This window comes from Cupressus sempervirens, chromosome 4 (assembly GCF_028749045.1).
Source record: "Cupressus sempervirens isolate cs-2001-9-10 chromosome 4, ASM2874904v1, whole genome shotgun sequence".
NCBI lineage: Eukaryota > Viridiplantae > Streptophyta > Pinopsida > Cupressales > Cupressaceae > Cupressus > Cupressus sempervirens.
Window position 1 is genome coordinate 77,881,843 of NC_143121.1, and position 16,484 is coordinate 77,898,326.

Sequence of the window (16,484 nt, forward strand, 5' to 3'; positions counted from 1 at the left end):
GAAAGGTACAAGTGCAACACCTTTTGAATTATGGTATGGTCACTCACCCAATGTAAAGCATTTCAAAGTATTTGGTTGCAAATGCTTTATCCTTAAAGATGCTAGAAATGGAAAATTTGATGCAAAGAGTGATGTAGGCATATTCCTTGGTTACTCCTCTAGAAGTAAAGTGTACAAGTGTTTAAATACTAACATTGAAAAAATTGTGAAAAGTGCAAATGTAAACTTTGATGAGCATGCAGATGTCCAAGTTGAAAAATTGAAGAAAATGGATGACTACAGAACCTTTGTGTATTATTATGAAGGAATGCCTATTGACAAAGATACTAACAATCAAATTGGGATTCAACAACAAGTTACAATTTCAGATGACTCACAACCAGTGAATGCTGAGTTGCATTCAAAAGCTGAGTTGCAGAATGAAGGAAATGCTCATTCAGACTCTGAAGTTGGTAGACATGATAGAGATGAAGAACTACCTGACAACGAAGTGCATGGTGATCCTAAATCTAAAAGATCAAATATGAAAATAAGGACAGAACCAAGATTGTCCAAATATGTGAAGAGGCATCACCCTGCTGAACAGATAATTGGTGACAAAGATGCAAGACCAATGACAAGGAATAGACTAAGAAATGAATCATGTCTACTAAGAAAATTTGAGCCTAAGACAGTGTATGATGCATTACAAGATCATGACTGGTATAAAGCTATGGAAGAAGAGATTGATCAAATAAAGAAGAACAAAACCTGAAGTTTAGTTCCTAGACCAGTTGACAAAAATGTGATTGGCACCAAATGGGTATTCAAAAATAAGCTAGATGAGAATGGTGAGATTACTAGAAACAAAGCCAGACTAGTATGTAAAGGTTATGCTCAAGAAGAAGGATTCGACTATGGAGAAAAATTTGTCCCTGTTGCAAGAATGGAACGGGTAAGAACTTTACTTGCATATGTTGCATATAAAGGTTTTAAAGTCTATCAGATGGATGTAAAGTTTTCTTTTCTGAATGGTATATTAGAAGAGGAAGTCTATATTGAACAACTAGATGGATTTTTTGATGAAAACAACAAGGATATGGTTTGTAAACTACATAAAGCACTCTATGGTCTTAAACAAGCACCTAGAGCATGGTATGAGAGACTTCACAGGTATCTAGTGCAAATAGGATTTGAAAGAACTGATGATAACAACAACATGTACATCAAATCAGAAGAAGGTAAGGATATTATTGTATCTGAAATCTTTGTAGATGACATAGTGTTTGGAGGAAAGGAAGTGCTTTGCAAAAGTCTTGCTGACAAAATGAAACATGAATTTGAGATGTCTATGTTTGGAGAAATCAAATTCTTTTTTGGCTTACAAGTACATCAACTAAAGCATAGTATATTTATGACACAATCAAAGTACATCAAAGAGATACTTAAAACATTTGGATTAGAAGACTCCAAACCAGTCAACACACCAATGGCAATAGGACATAAGCCATCCAAAAATGATGTATCAACTGAAGTTAATCAAAAAATGTATAGATCCATGATTGGAAAACTATAATATGTTGTACATAGCAGACCAGACATAGCATTAGTAGTTCGAATAGTGGCTAGATTCTCTACTGATCCTAAAGAGAACTATCTCATAGCAGTAAAAAGAATAATGAGATATCTTAAAGGAACCAATGACTTTGGACTATATTATAAAAAGAATGAAAAGTTTGAGCTCAATGCATACACAGATGCAGATTGGGGAGGTAACATTGATGATAGAAAGAACACAAGTGGAGGAGCATTATTTTTAAGAAAAAGACTAGTTACTTGGACTAGCAAGAAGCAAACATGCACATCAAAGCTCACTGCAGAATCAGAATATGTGGTAGCAGCAATCAATTGCACAAACATTGTGTGGCTCAAACATCTATTGAAAAGAATGAAAGAAGAGGTAACCAAACCTATGATATTGTATTGTGATAATACAAGTGCTATAAACATATCCAAGAATCCAATAATACATGCAAAAATCAAGCATATTGCAATCAAGTATCACTATGTCAGAGAACTGGTAGAAGACAAACAAGTGAAGATGGAGTACATTCACACAAAGGAACAAATTGTAGATATATTCATCAAACCATTGCCCAAGGATGCTTATGAATATCTAAGAGGCAAGTTGGGGGTAATGCCCCTAACTCAAGCAGTTTAAAGTAACAAAGATGCTGCCCTGCATCAACAGGAGTAGATTATTTATATATCAAAAGAATGATGCGGAGGATAACAGAAGGAGCAGAAACTCCAAATTAGTCACAAACATGGTGATAGAGGGAGAAAATATGAGATGCAAAGCTTATATTTTGCATGTTAAATATGCTACATCATTGGCATTTATGACAAAGAGGGGGAGATATGTAGAAATTGATCAAAACAAACAAATAAAGTAAGAAAGACATATATATGAAAGAGGGAGACTTATGACAAACTGAAAGGTAAAGATATGGAAATATATAAGATCAGTAGTAAAGGATGCAGCAGTCAAGAAGGAAGCAATGAATATGATTTTGGTGGTAACTAAGTTGATCAAGTGATCAGTTTGGTTTGCCATCAATGCCAAAGAGGGAGATTGTTGGAAATGATTGAATAAGATCATGAATGAAGAGTGATGGAACTAGCAAAGAATATTTTCAATCATTGTTTTTTCATTGATGTCAAACTTGCTATTTGCAAGAATGAAAATTGCTTTAGTAATTCAAATACTATCAATTGGTTGATTGACAAGGAGGAGGCAATAAATAAGATGTAACTAGAGTACCTAGAGAAAGGTTGAAGTTATGATGTTGTAATAAAGTACAAGGATCAACTGAGCCATTGATGAAGTAGTGTATTGATGACATACTCTAAGACACAGAGGATAGACACACTAAAACATATCAAAGATATAAAAGTTTAGCTAAGTTATTTGTAAAGCCTAACTAAGTTCATAAGAGAGTGCCGAGCAAGCTAGTTAGTGTCGAATAGATTCTTAGTTGAAGTTGAGCAAGTTCACCTTTAGAGTGTGCCAAGTAAATATCAAGTGCCGAATACAAAACAAGTGCCAAGTAAATATCAAGTGCTGAACAGAAAACAAGTGCTGAGTAAATATCAAGTGCCGAGCAGAAAACAAGTGCCGAGTAAAGATATAGATGCCAAGTAGGATATAAGTATTCTAAAAGGTTACATTCCTTAAGGATCCCATGACGTTGAGGTACATATAAATTAATTAAATGCTAAGTCTAACAACTACCACATCAACATGAAAGAATAATGAAAAGTCCAAAGTCCATATTATACATCTATTCTGAATGCCTCTTGGCAAATAAAATTCAGAATGCTCAATCATCCATTGTACATGTCACAAGGTATGAAAGGCTTAAAAGAATATACATATGTAGAAATAGAAATACATCATCCTTATGGAATCCATGATACAAGTGCAATAAAGTAAATGAAACTAATAACATACATGATACATCCATCCATCATAAAAGATATATACATCCAACATGAAATACAACTAACTAAGTGTGTGGTTCCTCCCAACTGTCAATAGCATCATTAGACCATCGTGGGCCCTAACCATCCCCTAGGTGTAACATCCCAAGCCACCGAAGAGATCATCGATACTATCATAATAGGGATGTCACTTCCAAAACATGCTACAACATATGCATAAAGAAATATAACATGCTACAACATACGCATAAAGAAATCTAGCATGCAAGAATATAGCATAAGATGATCCTACAAAATAGATAACATCATCTATCACATGCTAATCATCAATATTAAAAAATGTGTTAGCAAATAACATCCATCATAAGATACAACATCTATCATAATGATCCATGAACAGAATGAAGGTAAATGCATACCAAGAATGCTCCAGCCATAGTGTCTACAGATATATCTCAATGGTAAGAGTGAAAAAGCACCACCACCCAACCACGTGGAACCTAAATGGTCCACTCCCACCATGCTGAGGAGATAGTCTCAAGTCCCAAAAAAGATATCAAATCACATAACACAAGTACTTTCTAAGTCCAAGAAATCCTAAAAGTATACTAACTCAAAGGTTCCAAAATATATCGACATCTAGACCCAGAGGCACCACAAAGACACATAGGAAATCTACTATGTAAGCAAAAAAGTGTTATCGCAAAAGTCATGTAGAAGTTACCTGAGAAATCCCTGAGAAATCTCATGGGAATCTTGGGTCCTTAGTGATCCTTGCGGCTAGTAGTATCCTCTCATACTGGCAAGGCAATCTATGGAATGCAAGGTCATAACCAAGCATTCTCCCTACCCCATCCTAGTTTGTACTAGCACTCGAGGCATGGGGGGAGAATATACAATTATCTTATTAGGTTCATTTTAATCCCCATTTAGTGTAAATGTTATCACTTATTAAAAAGAAACTTATAATGAGTCATCCCTAGAGCCTCTTAGGGCCCCCGTCCCCCATTGCAAGCCACTTCCTGACACTACACATAGATAACCTACCCTACGCTCATGAAATCACAAATCAAAAAATCAGCTCAGTCCTATATAAGTGACTGGAAAGCATTAAAAGGTAAGCCACAATAATCACATGAGTTCTCCATGAGCAACTGAAAAGCATCAAATAATAATCATGTTGATCACGACAATTCTCTATAAGCAACTGAAGGCATCAATGATAAAACACAATATCCAACAATTCTCCAACAAGCAACTAGAAAGCATCCCACAATATCCATTGGTTCTCAATGAGAAACCAAAAAATATCCCAAAATAAATCACAATAGTGATCGAAGACTCCAAAATGGTCAAGTCAAAACATGTCACAACATGACATCATCAAGAACAAACTATCCAAAACATCCCAGTCCTCTTAATGCGACTGGAAAGTAATCCAAGTATAACTGATCAATAACTCAAAAATGGTTATCAAATATAACTAATTGATGACTCAAAAATGGTTAAGTCAGGTATCTCATTAACATACATCTCAACTTCACACAAAAAAGTTGGAAAGCAATACCAAACAGTAAACACAAACATGTCATAGAGCATAGCATCACATTACCAAGGTCACATATAAAAGATCAAGACCAACATCAACATGACATCACAAACACATAACCCCTGAGCCTCTAGTAACAACCTAAGATTGGTCAAAACTAAGCCAACCCCCAAAACCACAAAGCATAGACAATGCATAGAAAGCATCATAAACTCATAATTTGGTTTGATTGATAATATATTGTTGAGTTAATGTAACATTTCAATTATAGTTTCAAGTTATGTTTCAAGTTCAAAATATTTTCGGATAACCCTACAGGTTGATCCATTCATTAATTAAAAAGTTATCTAATTATAATAACTTTATATTATATAACTTTTAAAACATTAATAATACATAACAAAGTGCAAAGCTTATAATTTTTTAAAAAAGAATCTTTAAAAATTAAACAAAATTTATAATCCCTATGTTAATGGGCCTACGTATTTAAAAAAACATATTGGGCGTTGTTTTAAAACAATCACCATTTTACTAATATAGGACCGTGCAACCCCACTTTCCCACCCATCACAAGTCCACGTGGAAAGTATGATGTCATCAACAAAACAAGAGGGGTCGGGGGTAAGTTTTTTTTTCTTATTTTTTTTAATAATTTTTGTTTTAAATTTAAAAATTTTATAACACTTTTTCCTAAGTAATATATATATATATATATATATATATATATATATATATATATATAATATAAATTTTATGAATTATAAAATTTATAATTTAATTATTTATTTATTTATTTATTCATTTATTTTAACAAAAATGCTTTCCTAATATAATTTAGAATATATATATATATAATTTTTATTTATTTTTTGTTTAATTTATTATTATTATTATTATTAATTAATTTATTAAACAATTGTAATTTAGGCCTTACAGGAAATATATAATCAACCATTTGAATTTGTTTATTTTAAAATTTTATTTTCTTTTAAATTCAAATCTTTCCCAAATCATTTGATAAAAAGGTTTGATTAACAATTAAATTTCTAAATTAAATTTTCTTTTAAATCTCAAACCCTCCTCGATTTAAATACATTTTTCTTTTACCTATGGACAAGGTTTCAAATTGATTTATTAAATCCATATGTACAAATGAAAATAAATAGTAAAAGATTCGGGATGAGGAATTGATAAATTCGTATAATGAAATATGAGAAGACAAGTTTTCACAATCATGAAGCAGACAGGAATATCAAATTACATAATTCAATCAATGATCAAAACACAAGACCTACCTGAACCTGATGCTAACACGTGACCACCCAAAAAATTTTGCAAGAGAATTTGCTTCTATCCAAGAACTTTTCTCCGACCATTCTCAAAAAATTTCCATTGCAAAATTTGCATCAAAATCTATCTCCCTTGAAAATGAACCCTCAATTGGTGATAAGGAATTCTCTCCTCAGATCGAGACACTAATTGTGCGTTCACCCGAGAGGACTCCTTGCTCACAAGACTTCAACTCAATATTAACTTTTATTTATCTTTTCTTAATCTTTTCCGTGCATTTCAAAAGAATTATTAAGTTATTTTATTTAATTTCCACTTGACTTATCTTTATTTAATTTATTACTTTTCAACTCATGCGTACTTTATTAAAATGTTTTAATTAAGTTCACATGTTTTTATCTTTTTAATCAATTTCTTTTTATATTTTCAACACATGCACACATCATGCAATCTAGAATCTTTTTAATAATTTAATGTCTTTTTTTACTTTTAATTTATTTTAAAAACTTTATTGATAAAATATTTACTAACTTAAATAATAATATTTAGCATTTATTTAGAACTGAACTCTAAATATATTATTATTAAATTAAATTAATATTATCACATTCTATATTTAAACTTATAACTTTTTAACTTCCAATTTAATTCTTTTTATTAATAAATTTCCCAATTAAATATAATTAAATATTAAAATATCATAATAAATTTTCATTAAATTTAATCTTTTAATTAGACTTAATTAAATAGAAAATCCATCAAAGACTCATAAAACAACATAGGAAAACCCATCATACCAAAAACACATATAAAATCAAACTAAAAGGTTATAATCATGAATTAATGTCATTCGACGCATTTGAAGTGTACTCGACTTAGATACTTGTCCTAATTTTCAATTAGGACAAATGGCTTAAAGGTTTAGGATTTGGACTCAAGAATTCATCTCCCCTCTTTTACCATTGAGATAATGCGATAGTGTACGCTCATCCTGGCAATTCAAGGAAGTTGATACCCAATACCTGCAACCTGCATAAAATCCACACACATACAAACACAATATTCTAAGCTAAACAGGCAATGGTAGGAAGTGGTGCATCATGTAGATCCTGACTAGTAGGTGACTACAACTCCCTTCCTTAACCACATCAGAAATGCCATACATAAAGAAAACAAACACGCACACCATACACATGCAAGTATGGGGTAAGTATCCATAATAAAACACATAATAATCCATCTAACTAATCACTATCAATAAGTGAAAACAATGAATAATCATCATGCATACATGAAATATGGAGTACCAAGTAATCTCATTGTAAAATCAATTGAATTTGAAACAATACTGGTATTATCAAAATAATATCACTAATAATCATCAACATAAACCTGACCTAAAAGAGTTTGACAATGGTAGAAAAATGTAACTTAGGGGCAGGCACTACATTTCTCTAAAGGACCAAATTCTTAAAGCTCTCTAGTTTAGATCAATTTCCAATTAGACTATAATTAATTGAACTGTCCAAACCATCTAAAAAATCCTTCAAACTTGAAAATATGTGATTGTAGCATAACGAACTCCTTGATCTCATTAGAACTTGGTGGAATGAGGAAAATTTTGAAGAATCCAAATTGTATTACATCATAAAAAATTTAAAATTATATTAAAAAAAAATCTTAAAATAGAAGACTAATCACTTTCACAATATCTTTGATGATAAAGAAAAGATCGAACAAGATATGAAAGATCTTCATGATATATTTATAAGGTTAGCTTTACCAAAAAAGAAAAAGAACTTTTAGCAAAATATAAAGATATTTTATTAAAAGGGGAAATTTATTGGAAACAAAAATTTGGAAAAACTTAGCTTTCTATAGGTGATTGAAACATGAAACTCTTTCACAATAGCACCAAAATTAGAAGGCATTTAAATTGCATAAGTAAAACTAAAAATAACTTAGGAGAGATAACAAAAAATCAGCCAAACATTGCTAAAGAAATCACAAATTATTTTCAAAACAATTTTAATGTGAATGACCAATCTAATTTATTGGAACAACAATCTATGTTGGAAGCAATACCAAAACTAATCATAGATGAATGATAAATTTATTAATAAAAATTATACTCTAAAACAAATAAAATCAATATTATTTCAAATGAATTCTAATAAATCTTCTAGTTCTGATGGTTTCAACACTAAGTTTCTTTAGGCCTGTAGGGACATAATAGGATTAGAACTTTTTGAAGCCATTGAGGATACTAGGAATTCACAATTATTATTGTTATAAATTAATAACACTTTCTTATCTCTTATCCCAAAGAAATAAGAGTATTCTACCCCAAGGAATTTCCAACCAATAGCTTTATGTAACAGTATTTATAAAATCCTCTTTAAAGTTATAGCTAATAGACTTAAGTTGTCACTTCCTAAAATCATTTTTGAATTAAAAAACATTTTTTGTACCAAATAGATCAATTTTTGAATGAATAATTATAGCACAATAAATTATTCGTGTATCTTAAACTAATAATGAATATTGTATGTTGATTAAACTTGACATTTAGAAAGCCTATGACAAAGTCATTTAGAAAGCCCTTTGTAAATTTTTTAAGGCTTTTTCTTTTTGGAAATCATGGATTAAACTTGCCTTCAATTTCATATGTTCCCCTAAGATCTTGATGTTTGTAAATGGGAACCCAGAAGGGATTTTTAACATCTTTGGAGGGATCAGACAATGAGATCAAATACCTCCTTTCCTATTCACAATCATGGTTGAGGCCCTTGGGAGAACTATTAAGAAATCTCATTAGGATGGGAAACTTGAAGGTGTGGAAATTACAAATAGATCTCCTAATATCACCCTCCAATTTTTTGTTGATGATACCATATTAATCATTAAAAGTACAAAAGAAGAAGCTTATAAATTCAAATCTATTCTTAACAAATATATCAAAGCTTTAGGAGCAAAAGTTTATGAAGATAAATTTGAAATTTTCTTACATTACACTAAACCTAAAACTAAAGCTAGAATTTGTAGGATTGTCGATTTCACTATAGGTATCTTTCCTTGTAAATATCTAGGGGTTCCCCTAGATAATAATTCTAAGAACAAAAATGGGAATAGACTATTTCTATGTTTCATTATAATATTGATGGTTGGAATGGTAAATAGATTTCAAATATTAGTAGAACAAACTTGATAAAATTGGTTCTTTCAGGGTACATTAACAAATAATGTTAAAAACAAGATGGACTCCAAGCTTAGAAATTTATTTTGGCAAGGAGCTTTAGATAGTAAGAAAATGACTTTGATTAAATGGAGAAACATTTTCAAACCTTTAGAAGTTGAAGATCTAGGCATTAAAAATATGTTTTGGCAAAATCTAGCATTAGGTGTAAAGTTAATCTAGAAAATTTTCCAAGAACTAAATAGAAAATGGGCATTTATTCTCCTCAATAAATATATTCCAAATGTTGATCCTATAAATATCTTTAGAGCTAACAATCATCCTAATGGCTATAGAGTTTGGAACTTTATGAAATCTTGTATTCTTATTCTTAATAAAAACTTCACATAGGATATGGGAAATGGTGAAGGTGATTTTTTTGGGAAGATTTTTGGGTTGGTTATGAGACTCTTGATTTATTAGGAATATATATCCTAATATTAAAAATTTCCTAAAAAAATTGTGGGGGAGTAAGTTAAGAAATTACATTATTAAGGATGATTAAGTTCCCTCCTTTGGATGGAGATAGAAACCTTTAATCAACTTACCCCTTTCAATCCTTCAAAACAAATATTTTAAAAAACCCTTGAAACTAGACACTTCACTATTAAAAAGGTAAATTAGTTTTGGGTGGGTCTAATAATGGAAAATACAATGTCAAAGATGGTTATATTCATACTTCTAAATCCCTAGAATTGCCTATTTCAAATTCTCCCTTAAAATTATATTTGGATAAATATTGTTCTCCCAAAGAAAGCATTTTTCTATGGTCTTCTTTATGAAATGAAATTGTTACAGCTAACTGATTTAATAAATTGGGCTTTGAAATACCTTCTAGATATGTCTTATTCAAAAATTTGGATGAAACTAGTGATCACATTCTTCTAAATTGTCCATTTGTTAATCAATGTTGGAATGATATTTGCAAACAATTAATTGGTACCTAGCTCACCATTATGATCTTTGAGATTTTCTCAAGAAATGGCCTATTATCATGAATGATGGTGAATACCCATGGGTGAGATTTTCAAAATGGTGGAAAACTATTTTTTCTATGTTCATAAGCTAGTATGTTGCATTCATTATTGTGTTTTCATTGATGACAACACAGTTATCTTTTTATGAAGACTAGTAGAGTAGTAGTGAAAGATTTGTTTTATGTAGTTGGAGGATTGAAGATCAGCTTATGAACACTTAAGGATATGCTCTATATTATTTCTAGATGTTACAACTAAGCATTTATATAGAAATATGACTTTTGTATAGAGTTATAAGGGTTTTTTTGAAGACTATTTCTAGGCAATGTTTATAGTGAGTAGTTGTTGGTAACTTTATTTTATGTCCTAACAAAGATGAAATATTGCTAACAGTGATGTAGTGCAAGGTAGGAGTATCCCCAAAGGATATTTTCTAGCTCCCAACAATAGAACCATGCAATGAAAAAAAAAGGAAAGAAACAACAATGCAAGATATGATACCAAATTACAACAATTGGTTCACAAAATATAACTGATTACATGCAACATGCCTAGCTATAATGCCTTCCGGGTTAAATCCAAATGCATAAAAAAATTACAAAATCAGTTCTGCAAGATCCAACAAGGTCCAATTCACAAAACAAATCTCAACTAGTCTAGATACACAACTAGATAAGAACACCAAGAAGAATCCACACTTGTACCCTCAGGTTCACCAAGAGATCTCCTATTTCCTAAGCTGTAGCTCTAACTCTTCAAATTTGCATCTATTCTTCATTCCATCTCCCCCTAGAATGACTAAAAGAATCCAAAAGATCCCTACTTATACCAATTTGAGCCACAATTGATCCCAAGACACAAATTAAATACAAATACATAAATTAAATGCCACAAGTCGGCCTGCAATAACAATTAAATGTCTAGAAATTGATATTCAAGAAAAATCATGATATCTCCTAGCTCTAATTGAACTAGAACTTGTTCTTCAAGCTATAGATATTAATTTAGGTCCTCTACAATCCCTTAAATGTGTAAAGTATTATTTTCCAAGGAAAATTATGCATCCATTCTAAAAGTCATGCACATAAACCTATTGCGCAGTCTGCCAGAAATTGATACTGTAGGATAATTACCATATCTCCCAACTCATGAGGAGTTAGAAATTTTTATCTAGATATAAGGAATTAATCTATTTCCTCTTCAGTCCTTTAATTTTTTATCCTTTAACTCATTTTTGAAAATTGGTTACACAATCTGCAATAGGCACCCAAAAACCAAAAAAATGCAGTTCCAACAGTAAGGCAAAAACAAATCAAACTTCAACTCAATCCATCCAATATCTATGAAAACATAAGGATAGGTTTTGCAATGTGTCTCCAACACATCCCTAACCATGAAAACATAACTTCTCCAAAATCCAATTCAAAGCTCCTCAATACTTAACCAAAATCCCTCCAAACATGTATGATTGCAAGAAAGCCTACAATGCTCCTACATTAGATACCCCAGGTTCAAAAAGATTGTTCTAGAAACTTGAAGAACATATTCAGGGATTCAACACATAAATCCCAAATTGGCTCTTCACATACATTTCCTCCAAATCTTCAACTTGTACACTCCTTCCCTTGTTTTTCTTCTTCTTCTTCTTCTTCACATCCACCATATGTGTTCCATAGGTCTTCTTTCCATGCTAATCTAAAACCTTATCAGAATTTGTCAATTCAACCCAAATACCAATACTCAAGTTTCTCCTACTAAGCTCTTTATTCTATAAAGGAATCAGGGAAAACTTTCTACCACCTTTCTCAACAATAAATACATTCTTGACACAATCATGCACAACCATGCAATCATATTGCCAAGGTCTACCAAGAAATAAATGACAAGTATTCATATCCATAATATCACACAACACTTGATCCTTATACTACCCAACCTGGAAATCAATAAGGCATTGCTCCCTTACTTCAAAAGCATGCTTACCTTGCAAGCAGCCAATCCTATAAGGATAAGGATGTCTCACTCTCTTCAAACCAAGTTTCTAAACCATCTCTTGAGCAACAAGGTTATCAGGACTACCACCATCCACAATCACCTTGCAATTTTTTTCACTAGAGTTACAAAAATTTATGAACAAACTAGTCCTCTGACAAGAATCCACTTTTCTCTCACCAATCAGTACTTGCCAAACCAAAAAAATTTCTCCTTGCTCAAGCTGACTATTTTGGACTTCAACCTCATTCACAATAGTAGCTATCCTACCAATTGGACATTCAAAATATCTATGTCCTCCTTGACCATACTTGAAAAAATTACCTCTAAACCCACCTCCACCTATCCTTCTTTTCTATTCAATAGTTTTTGGTTCACCTTCTTCTTTTGGTTTAGCTTGTGCTAAGATATCCTACTTCTCCTTCCCTTGGGAACTACCTTGATTCTTCTTCTTTAGCTTATCCTCTACTCTCAAAGCATACTGATAAGCATCGTTAGTTGATGAAATATTCAGTATACCCACCTCATCCTAAATATTGAATTGCAAACCATTGATGTACCATGCTACCTTCTCCTTTGGCAATTCTCTATGCCCAAACCAAATAGTCAACTTGTAGAACTCCTCTACATAATCTTTCATAGTCATATCCTTCTATTTCATATTATGTACCCTTTTAAACAACTCAATTTCATAATAAGCAACAATGAACTTAGCCTTCAACTTAGTCACTATCAATCTCCATCTAGTGATCGTCATTTCACCTTCCTCTTCTCTATCTCTTTGTAGTTCCTTCCACCAAACAACAACATGTCCTTTCAGCTTAGTTTGTGCCAACCTTACTATTAGTGGATCCTCAATATCCTCAAGCTCAAAGTATTCTTCCAATTCACCAATCCAATCAATCATATCTTCAAGATTCAAAGTACCCGAGAAATTAGAAACTTCCATCTTATGCTTCAACTTCAATTGAGATCTAGGTTGAGCAAACTAACCATCCCTAATTCCAATAGGTCTCTCCTCATGATCAGATCTATCCTCACTACTCAATCCAGCAACTTCAAAGTCTTCAACAACTTCCTTATAACTACCTTCAATACCCATATTCCTAGGTACACCACCTAAAGCACTCATAATTTTAGCAATCATGTCACTCTTCATTGATGTAATCTGAGATCTAAACTTTTCTCTAATGTCCTCCATCTCAGATTTGAAATCTTCCTTAAGCTTCTCTAAGATCAGCAATTTCCCTAGGGTCCAATCTTCTTGGAGGAATCTTCCAAAATTTTGCAAACCCTTAACAATAGACCCACCAATCCAAAAGATCAATCAGCCACAAGATCAATCTTCTCTACAAATCCTAGTGTAAACTACCTCAGCTTTGGTGATCTGTCAGCACATTCAGGAACAACCTTCGCTCTAATACCATCTAATGTAGTGAAAGGCAAGAGTATCCCAAAAGGAGATATCTTAGCCCCTAGCAATATAACCATATAGTGAAACACAACAACAAGAAATAACAATGCAAGATCTAATACCAAATTACAATAATTGGTTTACAAAATATAACTGATTACATACAATATGCCCGATTGTAATGCCTTCCTGGTTAGGGACAAATACATACAGTAATTACAAAATTAGTTCTTCAAGATCCAACACGATCCAACTTGCAAAAGCAATCTGAGCTAGTCTAGACACATAACTAGATAAGAACACCAAGAAGAATCCACACTTGTACCCTCAAGTCCACTAAGAGATCTCCTAGTTCCTAAGCCATAGCTCTAGCTCTTCAAATTTGCATCTATTCTTCATTCCATCTCCCCTCTAAATGAATAAAAGACTATAAAATAACCTTAATTATACCAATCTAAGCCACAAGTTAGCCTAGGACACAAATTAAATACAAATACATAAATTAAATGCCACAAGTCAGCCTACAATAGTAATTAAATGTCTAGAAATTGGTATCAAAGAAAAAACATGATATCTCCTAGCTTTGATTGAATTAGAACTCATTCTTTGAACTGTAGATATTAGTTTAGGCTCTCTAAAACCCCTTAAAATTTCAATGTTTTATTCCCAAAGGAAAAGTGTGCATCCATTCTGAAAGTCATGCACAGAAACCTATCGTGCAGTCTACCAAAAATCAATACTGTAGGAGAATTTCCATATCTCCCAACTTATGAGGAGTTATAAAAAAATTTCTAGATAAAATTAATTAATCTAGGTCCTCTTCAATCCCTAAATTACATGGCCTCTAACTCATTTTAGAAAATTAGTTACATGATCTGCAATAGTTACCCAGAAACTAGAAAAGCGTAGTTCCAGCAGCAAGGTAAAAATAGATCAAACTTCAACTCAATCCATCCAATCTCTATTAAATCATGAGGAAAGGTCCTCCAATGTGTCTCTAAGAAATCACTAACCATGAAAACATAACTTCATCAAAATCTAAGCTCGAATTTCATCAACACTTAACCAAAATCCCTCCAAACATGCAAAATTGCAAGCAAGCCTAGGATGCTCCTACATCAAAGAGAGCTTGAAGACATATTGAAGACATGTTGCAAATTTCTAGGTTAAGTAGGCAAAGATAGATATTCATTCTATGAGAAGTTACATTGATTATTCAACATGTATTCCCAGTTGAGATGACTATTTTCTTAATATGTTTTAGGAAGTGTAAAATTTAGTTGTAACGTGTAATGTAATATCTTAAGGTCATCCTATATTATTATTATAAATTGGGAAAGCTCTTGGGCTGACTCAATACTTATTATTTAGTACTTGGTATAAAGGAAAGATGTTTTTCTTGGATGGATAGTATGATATGTGGTCATATCATCATACTTTATATTGTGTGAGCTTGATATGCAATTTTTTGAAGATCTGGGCAGGATTTGCTATAGTTTAGATACAATGAGCCTATAAGGAATTATATTTGGCAAGAAAAGTTTATGGTTGGACTATTTTTGTTTCACAGTTATACTATTCAACAAGAATAGTACCAAGGCTATTTCGGTAGTGGGTTCAATGGAATTTTAACAAGGTTAGAATCTCCTAACAAGGATTCAAAGTCTCCTAATAGGGACTCATATGTACTAATGATATTTCATTGACTCCAAATAGGGTTTTTCTTTTCACAAGGAACTTTTATATTAGTACATCATCTTATGGGTATCATTCCCACTAGCATTTCTTGTCTAATCAAGGGTTTCCCTAGTTAAAATATTTGGTTTTAGTGTCCATGGTTATATTTCTATGGTTATTATATCTATTGTTTACATTTTTTCAAATTTAATAAAGATATTGAGAGATGTTTTAAGAATATAACTTATTCACCCTCACCCCCTCTCAGGTATATTGGTGGACTTTACATTTTAGCATGGCCTTCAAAAATGTTTAACAAATTGTATCAAAAATTATTGATTATCTCTCCCTCTATTGTTGTCTAGGAACTCTTGAAATATTGTAATAGGTTCTTATTCCAAGATTAATATTTGTCTCCCCAATTATTAGGTAATAAAATTGAAGTGAGCATTATAGAAACTCTTAATAATAACCTTTGTAATTCTCATCACTTTGATGGTATCTTTACTGATTAGGATTATAAGAAAAATTGGTTTTGATTGATCACTAGCCCTAAATATGGTGAAGGAGGAAATAAGAATAAAGAGGCAAGATTAAATTTAAAATGGGTTCATCCTAAAGAAGGGTGGTTCAAATTAAATTTTTATGGTGCCTCTAAAATAATCCTAGGAAAGATGGCATGAGAGGAATTGTTCACGATTGGAAAGGAAATGTTATAGCTAAATATTCTAAAACCCTAAAGGAATATACTAACAACATAGATGAAATCACTTCTTTGGTAGAAGGTTTGAAATTTTGTAAATATATAGAAATTAAAAGTTTAAAATTTGAAGGTGATTCCTAGATTATTATCAATTTGCTATTGGA